The sequence below is a fragment of the Triturus cristatus genome, chromosome 1_2, assembly GCF_964204655.1.
Source record: "Triturus cristatus chromosome 1_2, aTriCri1.1, whole genome shotgun sequence".
Taxonomy (NCBI): domain Eukaryota; kingdom Metazoa; phylum Chordata; class Amphibia; order Caudata; family Salamandridae; genus Triturus; species Triturus cristatus.
Window position 1 is genome coordinate 1,141,791,557 of NC_140580.1, and position 21,602 is coordinate 1,141,813,158.

At 47.8% G+C, this 21,602-nt stretch overlaps 1 long non-coding RNA gene across 1 annotated transcript in view; it reads left to right on the forward strand.

The window, feature by feature from the left end:
• Window positions 1-1,103: 1,103 nt before the first annotated feature.
• Window positions 1,104-21,602, forward strand: part of LOC146868869 (uncharacterized) — a 136,923-nt gene continuing 116,424 nt past the window's right edge. The window contains exon 1 of the long non-coding RNA XR_014966444.1: window positions 1,104-1,616. This is a non-coding gene — a long non-coding RNA (uncharacterized LOC146868869). The remainder of the gene's footprint in view (window positions 1,617-21,602) is intronic.

Below are 21,602 nucleotides of genomic sequence, written 5' to 3' on the forward strand. Positions count from 1 at the left end.
ACTCTGCCATGCAGCCCTTGTTATTAAAAGTGGTAATGTCATCTTATATCATTTCAGCACCATGGACAGCTATTAGATATGAACTCTCCCTGCAGTCCAAGTCCATGTCAATGAATATGGTAATGTGATGTCACCTTATATGAGTTCAGCACCATGGACAGCTATTGGTTCTGAACTGTCCCCTGTGGTCCATATTAGTGAATGTGGTAATGGCATTTTATATAATTTCAGCACCATGGACTGCTATTTAACCTGAACTCTTCCTTGCAGTCCATGTCAATACATGTGGTAATATCAAATTATATCGGTTTGGTAGCATGTACAGCTATTGGTTCTGAACTCTCCCCTGTAGTTCACATTAGTGAATGTGTTAACGCCATCTTCTATTTGTTCACCAGCAAGGACATCTATTAGATCTGAACTCTTCCCGTCAAGCTATATTAGTGAATGTGGTAATGCCATTTTATATCAGTTCAGCAGCAAGGACAGGTATGTGTTCTGAACTCGCCTATTCAATCCATTTTAGTGAATGTGGTAATGACATCTTATAACAGTTCATCAGCATGGAGAGTTATTGGTTCTGAACTCTCCCTTGTAGTCCATATCAGTAAATGTGGTAATGTCACCTAATAGCAGTTCCGCACCATGGGCAGCTATTGGCTCTGAACTCTTCCCTGCAGTTCATGTCAATGAATGTGGTAAAGTCGTCTTATATCATTTCAGCACCATGGACAGCTATTGGTCCTGAACTCTCCACTGCCGTTCATATTATTGAATGTCTTAATGTCATTCTACGCTGCTTCAGCACCACGGACAGCTATTATCTGCTTTTCTGAGCTCTTCCCTGCAGTCTATATTAGCAAATGAGGTAATATCAGGCCCGGTGTACAAAAGTTCACCTAATCAGTAAACGTTCGCAAACTTAACTGCGACTGCCATAATTGTCCTTTTCATTGTACCAAGTGCTCAGAAATAGGGATTTCTTCGTTTAGCATACCTAACGGAATAAACAAGGAACCTCTATTTACCCAATAGGCTTACGGATCCTGTAATGCTGTGAGCATTCTAGTAGTTGATGGGGCGGAGCCTTGGGGTGAGGGGAAGAGGAGGAGCGAGGAAAGAAGCGGGCAGTTAGAGTAGGGACGAGTTAGGGGCAGGAGGTGTCGGAATGGGAAGAGAATAAAGAGCGTCAACGCTAACCACGTGTCAGTCGTTATTGGGGGGGTCACGACATGACAGCTTGCGACGAGAGTGGGATGAAGAGCCTGCCCCTCCCCCCCCTTGAATATTGAAGGAAACGTGGCCCGTCCCCGAGCTGAGGGCAGAGGCAGCCGCCGTCGCGACCTGTGAGCCCCGACCAGATCGCCGTCCGCCTAAAGACCAGCGATCCCTGAAGCACTCCGCGATACCTAGATCGCGTCGAGTATTGGGCGCCGAAGACGCAAGCTCAAGTGACCGGAGTGACCGGAGAGCTGGCTGAGGCCGAAGAGATGGAAGTGAGTGCCCCGGTGCAAGGGCTGCAACACGCGCGCGCCAGGAGAAGCAGAGACTGAAGCGCTGCGCACCTGACAAAGCCTTGAGGGACCCAGCACAGCGTAGGAGCTCGAGGGAAGCTGGTGAGTGGAGCGCCGGTGCAGCCCCCGAGCGTGTATGGAGAAGTGGCTGAGCCTTGTGTAAACGTGTGACGTCGGCCCGGCGGCCATCTTGGAGTCAGGCGGCCACAGGTAGACACCCTTGTGAAAGGAGTAGGCGGCCATCTTAGAGTCAGGCGCCCAGAAGTTTTCAACAAAGCATTGGCAAAAGCAATAAACAAGCCCGAGCAAACACACAAAGAGACACGCAGCAATAGGAATAAGGACAAGTGAAAGACGTCAAGCAAGATAGTGGGAGAGCATAGAGACAGTCCAAATGGAGGAGTGGAAATAAACAAGCACAAGCAAGTGCAAGAAGACGACACAATAAACAGAGCCCTGTGTGAGTGAGTCGCGATGTCGAACCACGGATCCCCTGCACGCCTGGACGCAAAACATATCATGGTGGGATTGTCGCACCTGCGCCCTCCGGAGCCCCTGGCGCTCGTGGTTGGTGGAAGCATGGGGCCCAGGTGGGAAGAATGGATCGAAGATTTTGAAGACTATATCAAAGGATCCAAGGTAACCGGTGACGAAGACCAATTAATCGCACTCCGCAATCTCATAGGAAAGGACATTAGCAAAATGATTAAAGAACTTCCGGCTGCGGACGCAGGGACGTACGCCAAAGTACGTGAGGCGTTGGATCGGAAATTTCTACACAAGAAGAATGTGGACTACGAGAGGCATGTGTTCCAGCGGGCGCACCAGGGAAAAGATGAGATGATGGATACATACATAACTCAACTACGCCGGCTGGCACGCCACTGCAACTTTGATGCGTTCTCGACGGACGACGCCATCCGGCTGCGCGTCATCGATGGGTGCCAGTCCGAGACACTCAGGAGAAAACTATTGAAGAAAAGTCACACCCTCGACGAAATAGAAGAAATGACGAGGGTGCACGATCAGGCTGAGGAGCACGCCAGGACCATGGAAGCAGGACGTACGGAACGCAGGGAACAAGTATGCCATGTGCGGACCAGTCGCCCCCGCCGAGGGTCCAGGGAACGAGGGCGGCACTCCCGGCTGTCGTTGCGCCGCCGTTATTCTGGACATCGCCAACCGGAAGCAAGGCGGAGAAGCAAGCGTCAGGATCATGTAAGAAAAACGCCAGCACGGAAATGCTACAGATGCGGGTATGATTTCCCGCACACCGGAGCCTGCCCAGCCATGGGTCAGTAGTGCCGCAAGTGTGGGCGGGGCAACCACTTTGAAGCCATGTGCAGCGAGTATCGTCGGGAGAAGGACAAGAACGCGCACAGGACGTCGCGCGGCGACACCCGCCAATACCACGCGCGAGCGATGGACGACCACCCAAAGTCGTCGTCCAGATCCTCTCACTCCAGTCGGGAGTCGCAGACATCCCGATGGTCGAGGAGATCACCATCCAGAGACTCCAGGTCAACATCGGATGAACAAGAATATTCAGTTGAATATGCGAGTATGGTTGCTGACCCGGACCAACTCAAGAAATATTCCCGACTGGACATCAGCGTCGGTGGACATGCCACCAAATTCGTGATGGACAGTGGAGCGTCACTAAATTACATTCCGGTGACGGAGTACAAAAAAATGAACCCTCTCCCGCGCCCAAGTCCTGCATTTGTTCGGGTCTACACCTGGATGTCCAGGAAGCCACTTCCCTGTCTCGGGAAGTTTTCAACTACGCTGAGACACAACACAATGTCAGTTCCCGCTGTGATCCACGTCATAGAAGGGCCGGAGGCTGACTGTCTTCTTAGTCTGCCAACGGCCGAACGGCTGCGTCTGGTGGAAGTCCTCTATAGTGTCAGCAATGACATTGACATTGTGCACAAGCCAGGTAAGTCAGTCAACCTGGCCGGTTACATGTCACGACACCCCAGGGCATCACACACACCTGGGCTGTCTATTGTAGAGGAAGATGTCCATCTCGTGGAGGATCAAGCGCGACCGCCTGCAGCTTCCCTGGAGACCATTCAACATGTCACCCCGAAGGAGTGTCCGCAGTGTCCAGTAGTAGGGCACGGTGACTCTCCAGCCCCAAGTCAGATGACACCGCCGTCGCCTGCAGTGTGGCACGAACTAGCCCTAGACTTTTATGGCCCGATGCAATCAGGCAACTATGTTCTCGTAATAATGGACGAATACTCACGTTTTCCCATTGCCCAGTTTGTGCCGTCCACCAGTGCTGCCGCCACCATTGCAGTTCTAGAGGAAGTCTTTGCAGCCTGGGGTGTGCCCAAGGAACTGAGAACAAACAATGGTCCACCGTTCACTGGACGGAAATTCAGCGACTTTGCGAAATCATTGGGTGTCCAGCATCGGCGGATAACACATGTGTGGTCACAAGCCAATGGCACTAGTGAAAGGTTTATGGACATACTCAAAGAGACTTTCCAGCAAGCTACCCTTGATAGACGGGATCCACAAATGGCTCTCACTGAAGTGCTTCGAGCATATCGAACAATACCCCATGCCACTACAGGCAAATGTCCAGCGACACTCATGCAGGGCGCCCCATCTGGACGAGGATACCCGCCTGGGAGGATGCATTAAGACCGGTGTCACCAGGTCGTCGTCACCAAGAAGTAGTAACTGATGCTGATCGCGCCGGCAAGGAGAGCATGAAAGCTTATGCGGACCACAGGAGACGAGCTAGATCTTTCTCGCCTCATGAAAGTGACTGCGTCGTGGTCAAACAAGAACCAAGTAAAGAAACGGACTGTTGGTTCCGGGCAAGACAAAAGGGCACCGCGCTGACGGCTGAGTCGGAGAACAGGCGCATCACTTGCAATATCCCCCACTTTCAAAGATGCAGTTCCATCACGTAAGAGACACTCACGCCGGGGCCTACAACGTCTGTGACTGAACACGGTGAAGGACATGATCGGATACCTATAGGTCAGGAACGGGACGCTGAGGGCAGCAATGGAACTGTGTCTGAAGGCATGTCCCTCCGGACAAGAAGAGACATTCAAAAACCTAGACGGTTGATCGAAGAGATGTGAGCACTGGTCACAAGCTTTATTAACAAAGGGGGAGATGTAATGCTGTGAGCATTCTAGTAGTTGGTGGGGCGGAGCCTTGGGGTGAGGGGAAGAGGAGGAGCGAGGAAAGAAGCGGGCAGTTAGAGTAGGGACGAGTTAGGGGAAGGAGGTGTCGGAATGGAGAGAGAATAAAGAGCGTCAACGCTAACCACGTGTCAGTCATCATCAAAATATATCTTTATTCGGATATAAAAACATCCAAGAAAAGAACAAAAACAATTACACATGTTACAATATAATATTGCAAACAAATTCACATATTAAAACTCATTAACAAAAGAGGGAACAAGACAAAATAAGTCGATTCTGAATGGCCTGTCCAGGGCCTCAGTGACAGAGTTCCACAAAAACAACTGGCAGGCTATAAGTTCATCAATTGTTACTTATTAAAGTGCAGGGTGCAAGCAACTATAAAGTACAAAAATACCATCATCCAGAATAAAATACACGATCATAGACTGCTTAAAACAAATATTATAAAATAATTTTATCATTAAAAATACCATATAACATCCCCAATGCGCTAAACCATCCAATTCGTCATTTACATACTTCTTTGGCTAGTACTACTATTATATGCACCGTATGTATCAAATAACATGATGCGAAACCCCACCTACAATACACGGACAACGAGATAACTTATGTCTCGCGTCTCGATTTCCTCAATTTTGCTGCAAGTCTTAAAAAGTTCACAGTGCAAAACAAGGTAAGAGGTTCCGCGGAAAGTTTTAAGTATAAAAGAGCTACCCTGATGTGGGTGAATTTATTCGCTTTTAGGATGGGTTTTAAAAAAACAGCCCGCGGGAATTCATACAAGGGACAAAAGAATACAAAATGGAGGGTATCCTGTGGAGATCCCAGATCGCAGCCACAGGGACCCTTTGAACCAATATCTTTTGTAAATCCCTCGGGAACAGCTAAAATGTGGTGTAAAAGATCCAGTCTAAATCTGGTCATTAAAAATCTGTCATTTTTATTATAGATCTGCGCCAAGTAAGGTTCTATGCCTGCAACAGATTTCGTGAGTATGTATGCTCGCACTGACCCTTTCATTATTTCACAATCTTCTCTAGAGCAGGCTACCCGCCTCAAGTATTCTGCTTTTATGAGTGTTTTCGATTGGGACGTCAGGGATGTGGGTTCATCAAAACATCTAACATAGCCCAGCCACTTCAACTTGTCCTTCACGTATTTGAGCCATGGTATTTTGTGACTTTTATCCCTTCTAATACAGTCTGTGATTATTTCTCTGCTAAAGCTAGCATCTGGATTAATCCAAATTTTAATCCAACACATTATTGGTTTAAGGCTTATTCTATCAGAGATATAAGGGAGCCCTAACTCTTCATGTATAATGTAGGCCGGGATGCTTTGTGGTACTTGCAAGATCCTTCTAAGAAACTTATTTTCCTCCAGTTATATCATGGAGGTGTTTCTAGTACCCCAGACCTCACTCCCATACATGATTTTGGAACAACAGATTGAATTATATAAATTCAATACTTCGTTCGGGGACCAATGGCCTAACCTCGTGGCACGGGACATGATTGAACCCATTATATTTGTGTGCTGTTTGCACTTTTCTGTGACTAGTGTCGAGAATTTGAGGTGTTTATCAAAAATGATTCCTAAATAGTTAAAAACCTCAACCTTCTCGAGCTTATGACCCCCAATTTTGAAACTGAAATTCCTCGTTGGTCTTTTTCCAGCTTCCATAATATAGGATTTTGTTAAGTTGGGAGATAAGTCTAAGTGTGCCATAAACCCACAAAAACCATCAATAAGGGCCTGCAGACCCCTCCCTGTTCTTGCGAGGAGTACTGCGTCGTCCGCATATAACAGAACAGGTATACTTCTATTGACCACTCTAGGGCAATCAACCCCCAATTTTCCCAGGGCTTTGTCCAAACCATTTAAATATAACGTGAATAAAAAGGGCGCCAAAATACAACCCTGTCTCACCCCCCCAGTGCAAGCGAAATGATCAGTTAGGTTCCCCTCATTGCTGTATCTAATCTGAGCTGTTGTATCCCTATGTAGAGTTTTTAAAATAAAAATCAAACTGGGGTGCACCCCAAGCAGCTCTAAAATCTTCCATAATTTTTCCCGGTTGACCCGATCAAAAGTTGCAGTTAGGTCCATAAAAGCAAGATAAACTGTCCCATCATCGGCAAGGGTATACTTAGCCACCAGATTATATAAATTGAGGCATTGATCTGATGTAGAGCGACCCGTTCTAAAACCGTACTGGGTATCTGTAATAATCTTATTTTCCGCAGCCCAGTCCATCAAACGGTTTAGAATTACCTTCCCTAAGACCTTTGCTGACACATTAATTAGTGAAATCGGGCGGTAACATTGAGGATCACTTTTATTACCCTTTTTAAAGAGGGGGATGATGGTAGCAGTTGACCAGGACCTGGGCATTCCCCTTTCCACTGCTGTATTAAAAACTCTAGTAAGTATGGGAGCCCACAGGTCAACCTGGGATAAAAATAAATCGGGGGGAATCCCGTCTGGGCCGGGGGCCTTGTTCCTTGTCAGGGCTTGTATTCCGTCTTTAATTTCGCCCACTGTGAACTGGACCCATGAACTTGGTAACATGCCTACATCAGGGATGTATTGAGCCATGGTACTGCCCTGGTTATACAACTTTTTGAAATGGGAGACCCAAGCTTCTGGCAAGATATTGCAGGAGACCTTCTCGCTATTCGGGGGCTGGAAACTAGGATCATTAATCACCCTCCAAAACCGTGACATATCTCTCATTTCGGCTGCCTCCCTTAAATTCGCCCAGGCTTCATAGTGGATAGTGTTTTTCCTCTTTTTTATGGCCAGTTTATAATGGGCCCTACATTCCACTATCATGCTCCTATCCTTCGGTACCTTTTTGAGTGCCCGTTTTAATTCTTTTTGGGCTCTGGAGCATGCTTTATAAAACCATTTGGGTGTGAGGTTGGGCGGTGCTTGTGATTTAATCCTCAATAACCTGTCAATATCCCTTGCCATGCTTTCAAATGCGCTTATCAATTCTTTGCCTCTAATTTTTTGATTTAGACACAACCATATCCCGCTTTCTGGGTATGCGAGAAGTTTTTTATAGAATGCTTCCCCATCGGTATTAGACCAACGTATTTGCCTGCCCTGGTCAATTGCTTCCAAATTTCCCCTTGTCATCCGGGGCCTTAACTGCACAGAAGAATCCGCATCCAGCAATGACAACACCAGGGGGTTGTGATCACTAAAAATACTAATTTCTATATTAAAATCTATGATCCTACTTTTAAACCCATAAGAAATAAAAATAAAATCAATGATAGTTTCTTTTCCCCTGCCTTTAAAAGAAGGATTAATGATATTCGAGATCCTGGGCTTGATCAAGTCCATTGTAGGGACAAGATTGTATATGCCCAGAATTTGCTTAATTCGCTACCTTCCTGTGTGTGTTCAAGGTGCCAATCACTGGTAGATGGGCAAGAGTTCCATGTTCCCCCGCCCCATTTCAAATATGGGCATGGGTGACAATTAAAATCGCCCACCAAAATCACATTTGGGGGGTGCTTTCCCCTAGAATACAAGTCAGCCAGTCTGTCCTTCAGATCAACCAGCCTCTGCATTGATTGGCCCGCATTATAAAAATTTATCAATACAAATTTTATCCCCTTTTTGCTGTAACTAAGACCCTGAATGTATTCCGAGTTCCAGCCCATGCCTTCCCACGTCCCTTGTAGCGCCAGAGACGCATACGTTATTAGTCCCCCTTTAGCTCTTCCCATCGTGGATTTTTGGGCGGGCACGAAAAACATTTTGTACCCATCTAGATGCGGGGCACTACTATCCAACTCCCAAGTTTCTTGTAAACAAATAATGTGAAACTTTTTGCTGTACTCCAACCATTCCTTGTTTCTTAATTTGGACGAGATTCCAGCAATGTTCCACGATACCACCCTAAGTTCCCCGACCCCCGGGGTGGTCACATTCCTTACTGGGGTATACTGAATTTGAGATCCCACTTCTGCTGAGTTACTCTGATCTGCTACTGGACTATTGGCTAGGTGGATAGTTACAACCTCATTATGGGGGATTTCGGATGAAAGGATATTTCCTGTGATACCAACATTCTCCCCAAGCATGATATTGGCTGAAGGGGATGAATTTTCCGAATTTTCAACTGGAGTCTGTCAATCTAGTTCATCCATCACAGCCGCATCAGACAATGGAGTGAACCTATTCCAATGACTGACCTTATTTATCAAGGAACCTGTACTTTCTTCTCTTTCCCCATTTTGGGCTGGAACCCCTGCTAAAACTATTGTGTAAGGACAACATGCAGGGGGCAAATCTAACGTCTGCAGACCCGGGGAACTCTGCACCTGGGCATTCTGGAGACCGGTGGCTACTATCTGGCCTTTTGTACTAGCCTCTTGTTGGAGACTCACAGGCGCCAAAATAGGGGGTGTATCTTTATCGTTACTCGCATTGGGATCAACCCTCTGCTTCATCCCTGCTCGTCCCGGGCAAGGTACAATCTCTAGCCCATCGGAATTCGTAATTTGTTGGGGGACTGGGTGATCACCTTTTTTCGTCTCAAACAACCTACTGACTTTTTCCTCAATTTTCTTTATGTCTTCCACCAAGGGGGCCAAGTGTTTAAGAAGAAGGGCTTCCAATTTGGATTCGAGGGTTTTCAATAGCTCCTGCGACCAATCCGTTCTGTTAACGGGGGAGTCGGAATTACATTGTAAACAAGGTGGCCTATTACTTTCGTCCTCAACTATTATAGGGTCTTTTCTAGAGCCACCTTTTTTTGCTTTTGTGTCATTTTAGTTTTACTTGTCCCCTTACTTTGTGGCCTGGTTGTGGACTTTAAACTCTCAGTGGTGACACTTTTCTGGAGAGGGGTCTGGCACTAGTAAACCTTTTTTTGATCGGGTAACTACTACCCTTTCCTTCTCCAATAAAGCATTAAGATCCCTCTCGCCCCCGGGAGTGATATCTTCCTGTTCTTGGGCACCCTCCTGAACTCCTCCCCCAGGCCCACTAACCACTTTATCTACCGCGGACCCCACCAGTGTCGGTAATTCATCATCCCCATCTCTTCGCATATTTGTGTGAACTTGTACTAATGTAGAGCCCTGAGTATTACTCTGCGAGTGATGTCCCTGATCTGCCGGTTTGCTCACCCCAGGCGTGACACATTCCGCTATTGTCCCTAACGAAGAGTGTTTGTGTGCCAGTAGGGAATCAAGGGACAACCTACGCTCCGTTAACTGTATCTCATGTGTCAACAGGGATTCGGCACGTGTAATGAATGCATCTAATGTGCCCCTAACTCCCGTCCCCGGTCTAATTGGGGTTTTTCTGGTTTTCTCCATGTCACCACTGGGGCAATGGACGTATACTGCCGTGCGTATAGTTCTTCGCGCTACCTGTTCTCAAAATGACGCTTGAAACTAACCCGGAAGAAAAAGTCCACAATATATTAACTTGCCCACTACATTGAGAGTTGCCCTACGCTGGTAACACACAGGAGATAGCAAAAGTGAGGTATATCAAAACAAGGCGAATTGTTGTGCCCCCAAATGTGATGTTTGACACAGCCGACAGTATTTAATCTACACGCCCCTCCCTGACTTATCTTAAAGTTCTCAGAAGTCTTTTTGTGGCTGAGGACAGATGACCAGCTTGACACGCGAGCCAAATGGGATGGCCCAGCCCGGCCTCTTCCGGCCCCGGACGGCCACAGACGGTCCCACCCTTGTCCCGGGCTTCTCCCGGCGCCGCCCGCGCGCTGCCCGTGACGCGGGGGTCAAGGTCCATTAAGTAGCGCCTCCGGGCGCGCTGGCGTCGTGTTTCCGGCCCCAGGGGATCCTGGGAAGTGTAGTTTTGGCGTTCGCTCCCCCCACACAGCGGCCACCTCAGCGAGTGACAGCGGGAGGGAAACGCTACGGGCACAAGAGGCTCAAAAGCGCCAGGAACGAAGGCTCACACAGGTAAGGTTCAGCCACCTTCCACCACCTTTCGCCTCCGACCCCCGTGTCAGTCGTTATTGGGGGGCTCACGACATGACAGATCCCTAATTAAGAAACCTCAAATACAGACTTGTAAATGATATGAATGACGTATTTCTTAATACCGATTTATGAAAAATAAGCAGGTTGCACTCGCAATTTACCATCCAATGGACTTAGTTGCTAACCAATACAAATGTTTTAGAAAATATTGAAATCATCTAAAAATCCTAAATAATTATGAATATTATTCTTCTACTATTTTTCCCTTAATTTATTTGTTGTGCTATACATACATATTATTTTTACGTGAGTGTATATATATATAGATATATATATATACATATATATATATATATATATATTCACTGAAAAAACCATAGGTTTCAGACATGTTATAGTTAGCGGAAATTTTACTGATAAAAAACCAATGAAATTCCCCCGTTATAGTTAGTGCAGGCAACTATAACTCACGCGACCGCAATCCTCTGCTGATGCTAATACTGTATTTAGACACTTATTTGCCCATGTCTTCTTCCATAAATTTTTAGCTATACATATATTAGAAATATTTTTTTTTCATAAAGACACATATGTCATCAGCAGAAGATTGCGGTCGCGTGAGTTATAGTTGCCTGCACTAACTATAACGGGGGAATTTCATTGGTTTTTTATCAGTAAAATTTCCGCTAACTATAACATGTCTGAAACCTATGGTTTTTTCAGTGAATTTGCAAGGTTTTTTAAATGCTAATTCCTAACTATAACGTGTGTGAAACCTATGGTTTTTTCAGTGAATTTGTACGTTTTTTTAAATGCTAAGTTACTTTACGCCATTCGTGGCGTGCACGCCCACTTAACGCAGTTCGTTCCGTGCGCGCACAGTGCGCTTCGCGCACCGTGCGCGCACGGTGAGAACGCGGTGCGCTTCGCGCACCGCGCACCCACTTTACGCAGTTAGTGCCATACACGCAAGGTGGGCACGCAGTGCGCTACGCGCACCGCGTGCCCACGTTACGCACCGTGCGCACATGGAGGACATATTATGCGCTTCTTTGTGATAGGTAATCTGTTAAATTTAATTTGTAAGTGATGACAATAATATGCCATGCACAGACAGTGTTTTTTTTTTTTATTAAAATTTTTAGCGTAAGCGCACCGTACGCGTACGGTAAGCGTAATCGGCGAAATTTTCAAAAAATAAAAATTTACCGTTTTTGGCCTTTGAGGACTCAACTAACATGGCTATGTGCATGGGCGCTGTCTAAACAGCCCCTTTATATGTTTTTTGCCTTTATTTACAGCCCCCCCCTCAGAGTGCGAGAGAGAAAATGGCGGCCGCCGCTTCCTGGTTTCGACCGATTCGAATGTTTACTTAGATGTAACAGCCAATCAGAATCGCGCTCGCGCACGCCACCGTACGCGTACGGTAAGCTTACGGTAAGCGTACCGTAAGCTGGCTCAGATATATATATTGATTTAAAGGCTATTTTCTCAGAATCTACTGAACAGATTTACACCAAACCTACAAAAGGCACTTCCTTGACCTGAGGACTACCTCTCTGCCAAATTTCTAGTAATTCTGTTCAGCCGTTCGGGCTGTAGCCCTGTCTAAAGGTCCTATGGAAAAATGCATGGGAAAAACGTGTTTTGGGACCCCCCTTTTATCTCAGCCCCCGCTTGACGAATCCCCCCGAGACTTTCAGGGTAGGAGCGGAGCGTAGCGCCCCACCTATTTTGAGAAATTCGCGAGGATTCGTCGACCGGCGCCAAAGTTATTCAAAATAGAATGTTGCGGATTTCCTATGGAAAAGGGGTCCTAACTATAACTACCTACTGGCGACCGCCAGTAGGTAATATATATATATATATATATATATATATATATATATACACACACATATACATGTATACATATTAAATATTGAATTGAATGTTGTTAAAACATATCCGTATTTTTTAATCGATTTTATAATTGCAAAAATCGTAATTTTATTTGTTACACAATTTGCGTGACTGAGTTAAAAGTTTACGTTTTTATCATTTATGAATAAATATATAGCACATGCTAATGTTCATTTGATGAATCATTTTCAATCATTACTAAAGCCAAACATATAATATCATACAACATATTTAAATAAATTAACTTACAAACACATTAATGATAAAGTCACGTTTCATGTTTACTCATAGTTTTTTTCAACATATATTTATAACTTTTCACCAAAATTATATATATTGACAGAAGAAAACAAACGCATTAAATGCAGATTATTACAGCATAGTGTATTTATTTGATCATCAACTTTTCAAAAGCATTCTTATGAATACATTTCTGTTACGTTCTAATTTTTTGACTTTGTTTTTTTCTTAAGTACTCCTTGTTATGTATATTTTATTCCACCAAACTGACTTTAGGGATGATGCATTCCACTTCTCTCGCATACAAATGTGCTTTTATGGCTTGATGCCTCCTTGCTCTCTGTGATAGGAAGAGGCCTTTATCACCATGATAGCAGTTTGAAGTTCTTCAAGAGTAGAGGTAACTGGAAGGAGGCCTTTTTGTAATTCAGAACTCAATATTTGCTGTGCGTCTCCCAAGGTTTGCTGTAGTCCTAGCCAGTCGATCAACTGGTCGTCCAAAATGTTCTAGACGAGTGTCCAGATGGCTCAGTTGTTCTGTTTGGGAATTAACTTATTTGTTTATTGATGAACAAAGGGCTGTATCTGCCTGTGACATTTCACCAGCTGTACCTGGGTGCGAGTCGAAGCCATCCCATCGCTGGCGGTATTTTTTAAGGATGAAACTGTAGTTCATAACTCTTACTGTTGCCCTCACATGTCTTTGTTGTACTTAAAAAACATTTTTTTCAAATTGTCCATATTGAGACACCGTAGCTGTTCCGCCTTCTACGTGTTGCAGGATTGAGTGGTTGCTGAGGTAGATAGATGCTTCTTTTAACTGTGGGGCAGCCATGATGGGAGCATGAAGAAACTGCATCACTGGAGATGTAAACGATAATGTATTTTGTGTCTAAAACCACTGGTTCTGATCTCTCCGCTGCAGTCCATGTTAGTACCTGTGGTGATGTTACCCTGTGGTTGTGCACCATGGACACCTATTTTCTGTGGTTCTGAGTTCTCCTCTGCAGTCCATATTAGTGATGAGGTAATGTCCTCATATAGAGGTTCAGACCCATGCATGGTGTGCGCTGTGGTGTTGAAGTCTACCGTTTTGCCTATATTAGTGCCTGTGGTCTAGTTATCCTATAGTACCATGGGTGGCTATGCTCTGCGGCGCTGCAATTCCCTTGAAGCTAATGTTCGTGAATGTGGGAATATCATTTTACAGCGGTTCAGCACCACGGAGAGCTCATTCTCTGTTCTTGTGCTTACGTCCGCTCTAACGTCACTCCGTGTTTCTTAAGTATTCAGTGCGCTTATGATATCCTATGGAGCATTTCACCATTCGTTGTCCCTGGTTCTGATTCAATCAATCAATCAATCAATGCAGTTGTAAAGCGCGCTACTTACCCGTGAGGGTCTCAAGGTGCTGGGGGGTGAGGGGGGGCCGCTACTGATTGAAGAGCCAGGTCTCGAGGAGTCTCCTGAAGGCCAGCAGGTCCTGAGTCTGTCGTAGGCTGGTGGGGAGAGCGTTCCAGGTCTTGGCGGCGAGGTAGGAGAAGGATCTGCCGCCGGCCGTGGTTTTCCGGATACGAGGGACTGTGGCGAGGGCGAGGTGGGCTGAGCGGAGGCTTCGGGTGGGGGTGTGGAAGCTGAGTCGGTTGTTGAGGTATGTAGGTCCGGTGTTGTGTAGGGCTTTGTGTGCGTGGATGAGGAGTTTGAAGGTGATACTCTTGTTGACGGGGAGCCAGTGCAGGCCTCTCAGGTGGGGTGTGATGTGGCTGCGTCGGGGGACGTCGAGGATCAGTCGTTCCGAGGCGTTCTGGATTCGTTGTAGTCGAGTCTGCTAGTGATGAGGGCCTGGGTGACAGTTTTCCTCGTGTCGGGAGGGATCCATTTGAAGATCCTGCGGAGCATGCGGAGGGTGTTGAAGCAGGACGCGGATACGGCGTTAACTTGCCTGGTCATGGAGAGGGTGGAGTCGAGGATGACCCCCAGGTTGCGTGCATGGTCTGTGGGTTCCGGGGCTGTGCCTAGCGATGTGGGCCACCAAGAGTCGTCCCAGGCTGAAGGGGTTGTCCGAGAATGAGGACCTCCGTCTTGTCTGAGTTCAGCTTCTGCTGTCCTTCATCCAGTCGGCAATGGCCTTCATTCCTCTGTGGAGGTTGGCTTTGGCGGTGTGGGGGTCTTCGGTGAGGGATATGATCAGCTGGGTGTCGTCGGCATAGGAGATGATGTTGAGGTTATGTTGACGTGCGACGTGGGTGAGCGGTGCCATGTAGATATTAAACAGCGTCGGGCTGAGGGAGGATCCCTGTGGGACGCCGCAGATGATCTCGGTGGATTTCGAGTGGAAGGGTGGGAGGCGGACGCTCTGGGTTCTGCCGGAGAGGAAGGATGTGGTCCAGGCCAGGGCCTTCCCTTGAATACCTGCGTCATGGAGGCGTGATGATAGGGTGTGGTGGCAGACTGTGTCAAAGGCTGCTGATAGGTCCAGGAGGATGAGGGCGGCTGTTTCTCCTTTGTCCATCAGGATCCTGATGTTATCAGTGGCGGCGATGAGGGCGGTCTCGATGCTGTGGTTGCTGCGAAAACCGGATTGGGAAGGGTCCAGGATGTTGTTGTCTTCGAGGTAACGGGATAGCTGTTTATTGACAATCTTCTCTGTCACTTTTGCCGGGAACGGGAGCAGGGAGATGGGCCGGAAGTTCTTGAGGTCCTTGGGGTCCGCCTTGGGCTTCTTCAGAAGGGCGTTGATCTTGGCGTGCTTCCATCTTTCCGGGAAGGTTGCTGTCTCGAAGGAACTGTTGATTGTTTTTCGGAGGTGGGGCGCGATGGTTGTGCTGGCTTTGTTGAAGACGTGGTGAGGGCAGGGGTCAGATGGGGATCCGGAGTGGATGGAGTTCATGGTTTTGATGGTGTCTTCGTCGCTGACGTTGGATCAGGCGGTCAGGCGGCTGGTGCGGGTGGTGGTTGCAGGGGTGATGAGCTTGGTGGCGGTTGCGGGGGTGTCGGAGTTGAAGCTGTCGTGGATGTCGGTGATCTTGCGGTGAAAGAAGGTGGCCAGGGAGTCGCACAGGTCCTGTGATGGTTGGATGTCGTTGGTGTTGGAGCTGGGGTTGGAGAGTTCTTTCACGATGCTGAAGAGTTCTTTGGTGTTGTGTGCGTTGTTGTCTAAGCGGTCCTTGAAGGCGGTCCTCTTGGCGGCCCTGATGAGTTGGTGGTGTCTGCGGGTGGCGTTCTTGTGGGCTGTGCGGCTGTCAGGTGTTCGGTCGTGGAGCCATTTCTTCTCCAGCTTCCGGCAGGTGTGCTTGGAGATCCGGAGGTCTTCGGTGAACCAGGCAGCTTTCTTGCTGGTGTGGTTGGTTGTGGCACTCTTAAGGGGGGCGAGGGTGTTGGCGCAGTCGTTGATCCACTGTTTGAGGTTGGTCGCGGCGGTGTCTGGGTCGGTGGGGTCGGCGGGTGGTCTCAGGGTGAGGGTTGTAGTCAGTTGGTCCTTGGTGACCTTGCCCCAGCAGCGGCGTGGCAGCTGTTGGGTGCAGTGGGTGCAGTGGTGTGTGGTGGGTTTTTGCTTGCACCACATACAGCTCTTGAGGCACAGCCGGGAGCAGGGCACTGACAGCCCATTTTAAAACTATTGGGTTTAAATTGTCTTGGTTTCCTTTACTTTGCGCCGCATTTTTAACCTTCACCTACTCAGCAGAGTGCTTGCTGACGTAGGCTCAATTTTCCCTGCTGAAACGACGGGATTGGCCGGTCGCTAGGCCACGCCCACCTCCGTAGCCACGCCCCCTCCGACATAAACGCACGCTGTTCTCGAGCGCTGCGTTTGCTTGCACCACATACAGCTCTTGAGGCACAGCCGGGAGCAGGGCACTGACAGCCCATTTTAAAACTATTGGGTTTAAATTGTCTTGGTTTCCTTTACTTTGCGCCGCATTTTTAACCTTCACCTACTCAGCAGAGTGCTTGCTGACGTAGGCTCAATTTTCCCTGCTGAAACGACGGGATTGGCCGGTCGCTAGGCCACGCCCACCTCCGTAGCCACGCCCCCTCCGACATAAACGCACGCTGTTCTCGAGCGCTGCGTTTGCTTGCACCACATACAGCTCTTGAGGCACAGCCGGGAGCAGGGCACTGACAGCCCATTTTAAAACTATTGGGTTTAAATTGTCTTGGTTTCCTTTACTTTGCGCCGCATTTTTAACCTTCACCTACTCAGCAGAGTGCTTGCTGACGTAGGCTCAATTTTCCCTGCTGAAACGACGGGATTGGCCGGTCGCTAGGCCACGCCCACCTCCGTAGCCACGCCCCCTCAGGACCCCTCTGCTATATAGCATGTGTCCCCACCGGAAGCGCAGCGGACGAGCGCAGCGGGCGCGACGATGGCGCGCCGAAGGCAAGCCCGTCTGCGCCCGTCCGCGAACGACCGGGGCGCGGGGCAGGACACTCTAGCTCCTCTACCATCGATATAGGCTCTGCTAAGAGAGTGGACCAGCTGAGATTCTGCTACTCTAGCGCGACTCTGCACAATTTGGGTAGGACCGCCAACAAACTTTGTTTACATGCCATTGACCCCAACTGTATCCCACAACACTGTCACATATGTAACTACTCCTTCAGCAAGGCTCCTCTATATAAGGCCCCTACACCCAAACTTAAAATGTTGCTGCTAAATTGTAGATCGATGGTAAAACACAAGACGGAATTGCGAGAGATACTACAATCACAAGATTATGATGTGCTGTTTCTCACAGAAACATGGTTAGACGATTCTTCAGCCCCTGACATCGTAGAGGCGATACCTTTGAGTTATAGCCTTTTAAGAATCGACAGACCTAAACTACGTGGAGGTGGAATTGCATTAATTTGCAAAAAGGAATTACAATGCACACTTACTGACACTGCTAATACCCATAGCGAATGTGGGACCTTCTCAATAAAAATGACCCCATTGATGACCATTACCGGCCTTCTTATATATCGTCCCCCTGGAAACGCTACTTCTTTCTGTAACCAGCTTATAGAATCAGCTACTCAATTAGCGATAAAACATCATAACTTCATGATTTTAGGTGATCTGAATCTTCATTTGGAAGATAATAATGCTAAAGAAGCCCAAATACTTAGAACTGCTTTACAGGCGATAGGAGTAACACTGCTATCAAACTCCCCCACGCATCAACAGGGACATCTTCTTGACCCAGTCTTTTCTACCTGGGAGGACATTGAAATGCTCCCCCCTACACCTATCATATGGTCTGACCACCACCTGATCACCTTTTATATTCCCATTAACAAGAGTAAGCTAGCCCCCAATAAACCCCTGTTCACTAAACGACGAAACTGGAAAAACTACACCCCGGAACGTATGATCAGTGAATTACAGAAACACACCCCGCCAATAGGACTCTCCTTACAAGATACCTGGAAGAATTATGAAACATGGCTGAGCAAGGCACTCGATACTATTGCACCGTGGACGTCTAAACCCCCCGTTAGAAGAACCAAATCTGAACCCTGGTATACAGAAAAATTAAAACTTGCGAAAATACACTGTAAAGTGACAGAACGCAAGTGGAGGAAAAATTACTCTCCCGAGCTTAAGGAACTATATAAACTAGAGTTAAAATCATACCAGAAAATGGTTAGAGAGGAGAAAAGTTCCTTTTACCAGACAAGAATTGAAGAGGCAACTAACCCCATGAAAGAACTTTTTAGCATTTATAAGGAACTTACAAACACCACTACCCTAGATATGCAGGACACATATTCTGATGACATATGCGATCAGATAGCTGACTTCTTTGTCAATAAAGTCGAGAAAATACATGCCACTTTTTCGAACCATGTCATAGAAGGGAAAGAACCACTCCCTATCCAAAAAACCACGCTCACACGTTTTATCACTCCTGACAAAGAAAAGTTGATCAGCATTATCATTAGTATCCACTCAGGATCCCCTAACGATGTGTGCCCTTTAGGTAAAATTAAAGACATTATGAACAACGGTCTTATTGATCATATCAGACACTTGATCACTTTGTCCTTTCAAGAATGCTACGTCCCAGAAGCATGGAAGACAGCACAAGTCATCCCTCTCAAAAAAAAACCAAACATTCCGGTTACTCAATATCAAAATCTTAGACCCATCTCCCTCTTGCCACAATGCGCTAAGATTATAGAAAAAATAGTCAATAAACACCTGATGACTTTTCTAGAAGAAGGAAACATACTTCATCCGACACAATCTGGTTTTAGACCTGGATACTCCACGGAGTCCGCGGTTCTTTACTCCACGGAGTGCATTCGCAAGATGGTAGATGAGGGGGAGACAGCTGCACTTGTCATGCTTGACTTAAGTGCAGCTTTCGACACTGTGCTTCATGACACCCTGTTGTCCCGACTATCAGACATTGGAGTAAGGGATCATGCCCTTGCCTGGTTTAAATCTTTTCTCTCCAAAAGATCTTTCCAAATACACTGCCCACCCTTCAAGTCATCTTCTCGCGACATCAGCTATGGGGTCCCACAGGGCTCTAGTTTGAGCCCTACCCTGTTCAACATCTATATGGAACCCCTAGCTCGAGTCGTAGAGAATTTTGGGGTGGGCATTGTCAGTTATGCTGACGACACCCAGCTCATGTTCAAACTCACCCCAGACAGCGAAAAATTTGCCACCAATTTTTCTAGCTGTATGGCAGCGGTCGCCACCTGGATGGATAATAACTGCCTCCGTTTGAATGGCGACAAAACGGAGGTGCTAGTGGTAGGGAAAAAAACCTCCATATGGTCCCAGGCTTGGTGGCCTACTACACTGGGCGATTGTCCTCACCCAGTCGAAATGGTAAAAAACCTAGGAATAATGATTGACTCGGATTTGTCGGGAAGAACACAAGTCAATAAAACAATTGGCAAATGTATGGGTACGTTAAAAATCCTGCGTAAGACTATTGATCTTGTTCCCATGGAAGCAAGGAAAACGTTAGTGCATGCATTGATAACGCCCCACCTGGATTATGGAAACGTTCTCCTTTTAGGTGCGAACCAAAAACAACTGCACCAGCTTCAATGCATTCAAAATGCGGCCGCCCGCATGGTACTAGGTTTACCAAAAAGAACATCCGCTACAGCAACCTTATCCAAGCTTCACTGGCTTCCAGTTAGAGAAAGAATCAGATTTAAGGCTCTCTGCTATGCCCACAGAATTGCACACAACAAAGGACCCACTTATTTGAGAAATCTTCTTACTATCCACCGTCCTACCAGAAACCTCAGATCCTCGGGTATGTCACAATTCAAACTTCCCCGGATCAATAGAGCAAGACTAGGCGGTCGCTCCTTTAGTTTTCTTGGAGCAAAGCATTGGAATGCCCTGCCAGTTCATCTGAGAATGGAACCATCAGAAATCCTCTTTAGAGCTAAACTAAAAACTCATCTCTTCCCTTATTAACATTTCCCTGTCTCTCTGTCTCGGTGAGCTGTAAGGAGTTTTTGTCAGCAATCAGCGCGGGGATACACAGTTGTGCAGCCATGCGCTTTATAAAACGCTTTATTATTATTATTATTATTAAGGTGAAGTGGACGCATCTGTGGTCGGTCCAGTGGGGTTCGGTGGTGTGGTTGAAGGAGACGTGGGGGCTTGTGGAGAAGATGGGGTCCAGCGTGTGTCCAGCAGCGTGGGTGGGTGTCATCACGAGCAGTTTGAGTCCGAGGTTGGCGATGTTGTAGATCAGGGCGGTGGAGTTGGCGTCGTTGTTGTTCTCGAGGTGGAAGTTCAGGTCCCCGAGGAGGATGTAGTCCGTGGAGGCGAGGGCGTGGGTGCTGACGAGGTTGGCGATGGTGTCGCTGAACTGTGGTCGTGGTCCGGGAGGTCTGTAGACAAGTGTTCCTCTGAGGGTGGTGTTGGGGTCGGTGTGGATCTGGAAGTGCATGTGCTCGGCGGTGGTGAGGGTGTCGTCGGTGTTGGTCGAGATTCTGATGGTGTCTTTGTGGATGATGGCGATTCCCCCTCCTCCTCCGTTGGTGCGGTCTCTGCGGGAAATCTTGTAGCCCTGTGGGATGGCTATGGCGATGTCTGGTGCTGAGGTGGCGTTCAGCCAGGTCTCCGTCAGGAAGGCGCCGTCGGGAGTCTAGGAGGTCCCAGAGTTCGATGGCGTGTTTGCGAGTGGAGCGAGTGTTGAGGAGGATGCAGCGGAGGTGGTTTGGTTCTCTGGTTGGTGGTTTGGTGGGCTGGATGCTGGTGAATCTGCAGTTCCGGCAGGCGAAGGGCCCTTGGCTGTGCTTTGGGGTGGCCCTGTTGCAGGGGTGGTCTCGTCCGGTGTTGAGTGCGTGGAGGGTGCTGGAGTCGTAGTGCAGTCTGGTGTTGCGGGGGGGCGCGGGGACCAGGGGTTCTGGCACTGGGCGCAGTCCAGGCGCGGACAGGCATAGACGGGCTTGTCTTTGGCGTGTCTTCGGTGAAGCATCCCTCCGTGCTATCCTGTACTCTCGGCGACTAAAGGCGGTAATGTCAGTCAAGGGTGGTTCAGTGCCGTGGATAGTGAGCTCTGTGGCTTAGAACTCACCCATGCTGCCTGCATTGGTGACTATGGTGGGGTTATCCTGAGGTAGTCCAGCACTATTTCGCCATTCGCTGTCCGTGGTGCTGAAGCATCCCTCCGGGTTATCCTACACTCTCGGTGACTGAGCACCTTGGAGAGCTATAGCCTGTGGTTCCCTCCCCTCCCAACAGAATCCTATACTGGTGAGTTTTGTATTGTCATCCTGTGCGTTTCAGCACCACTTCCTATACCCCCCAG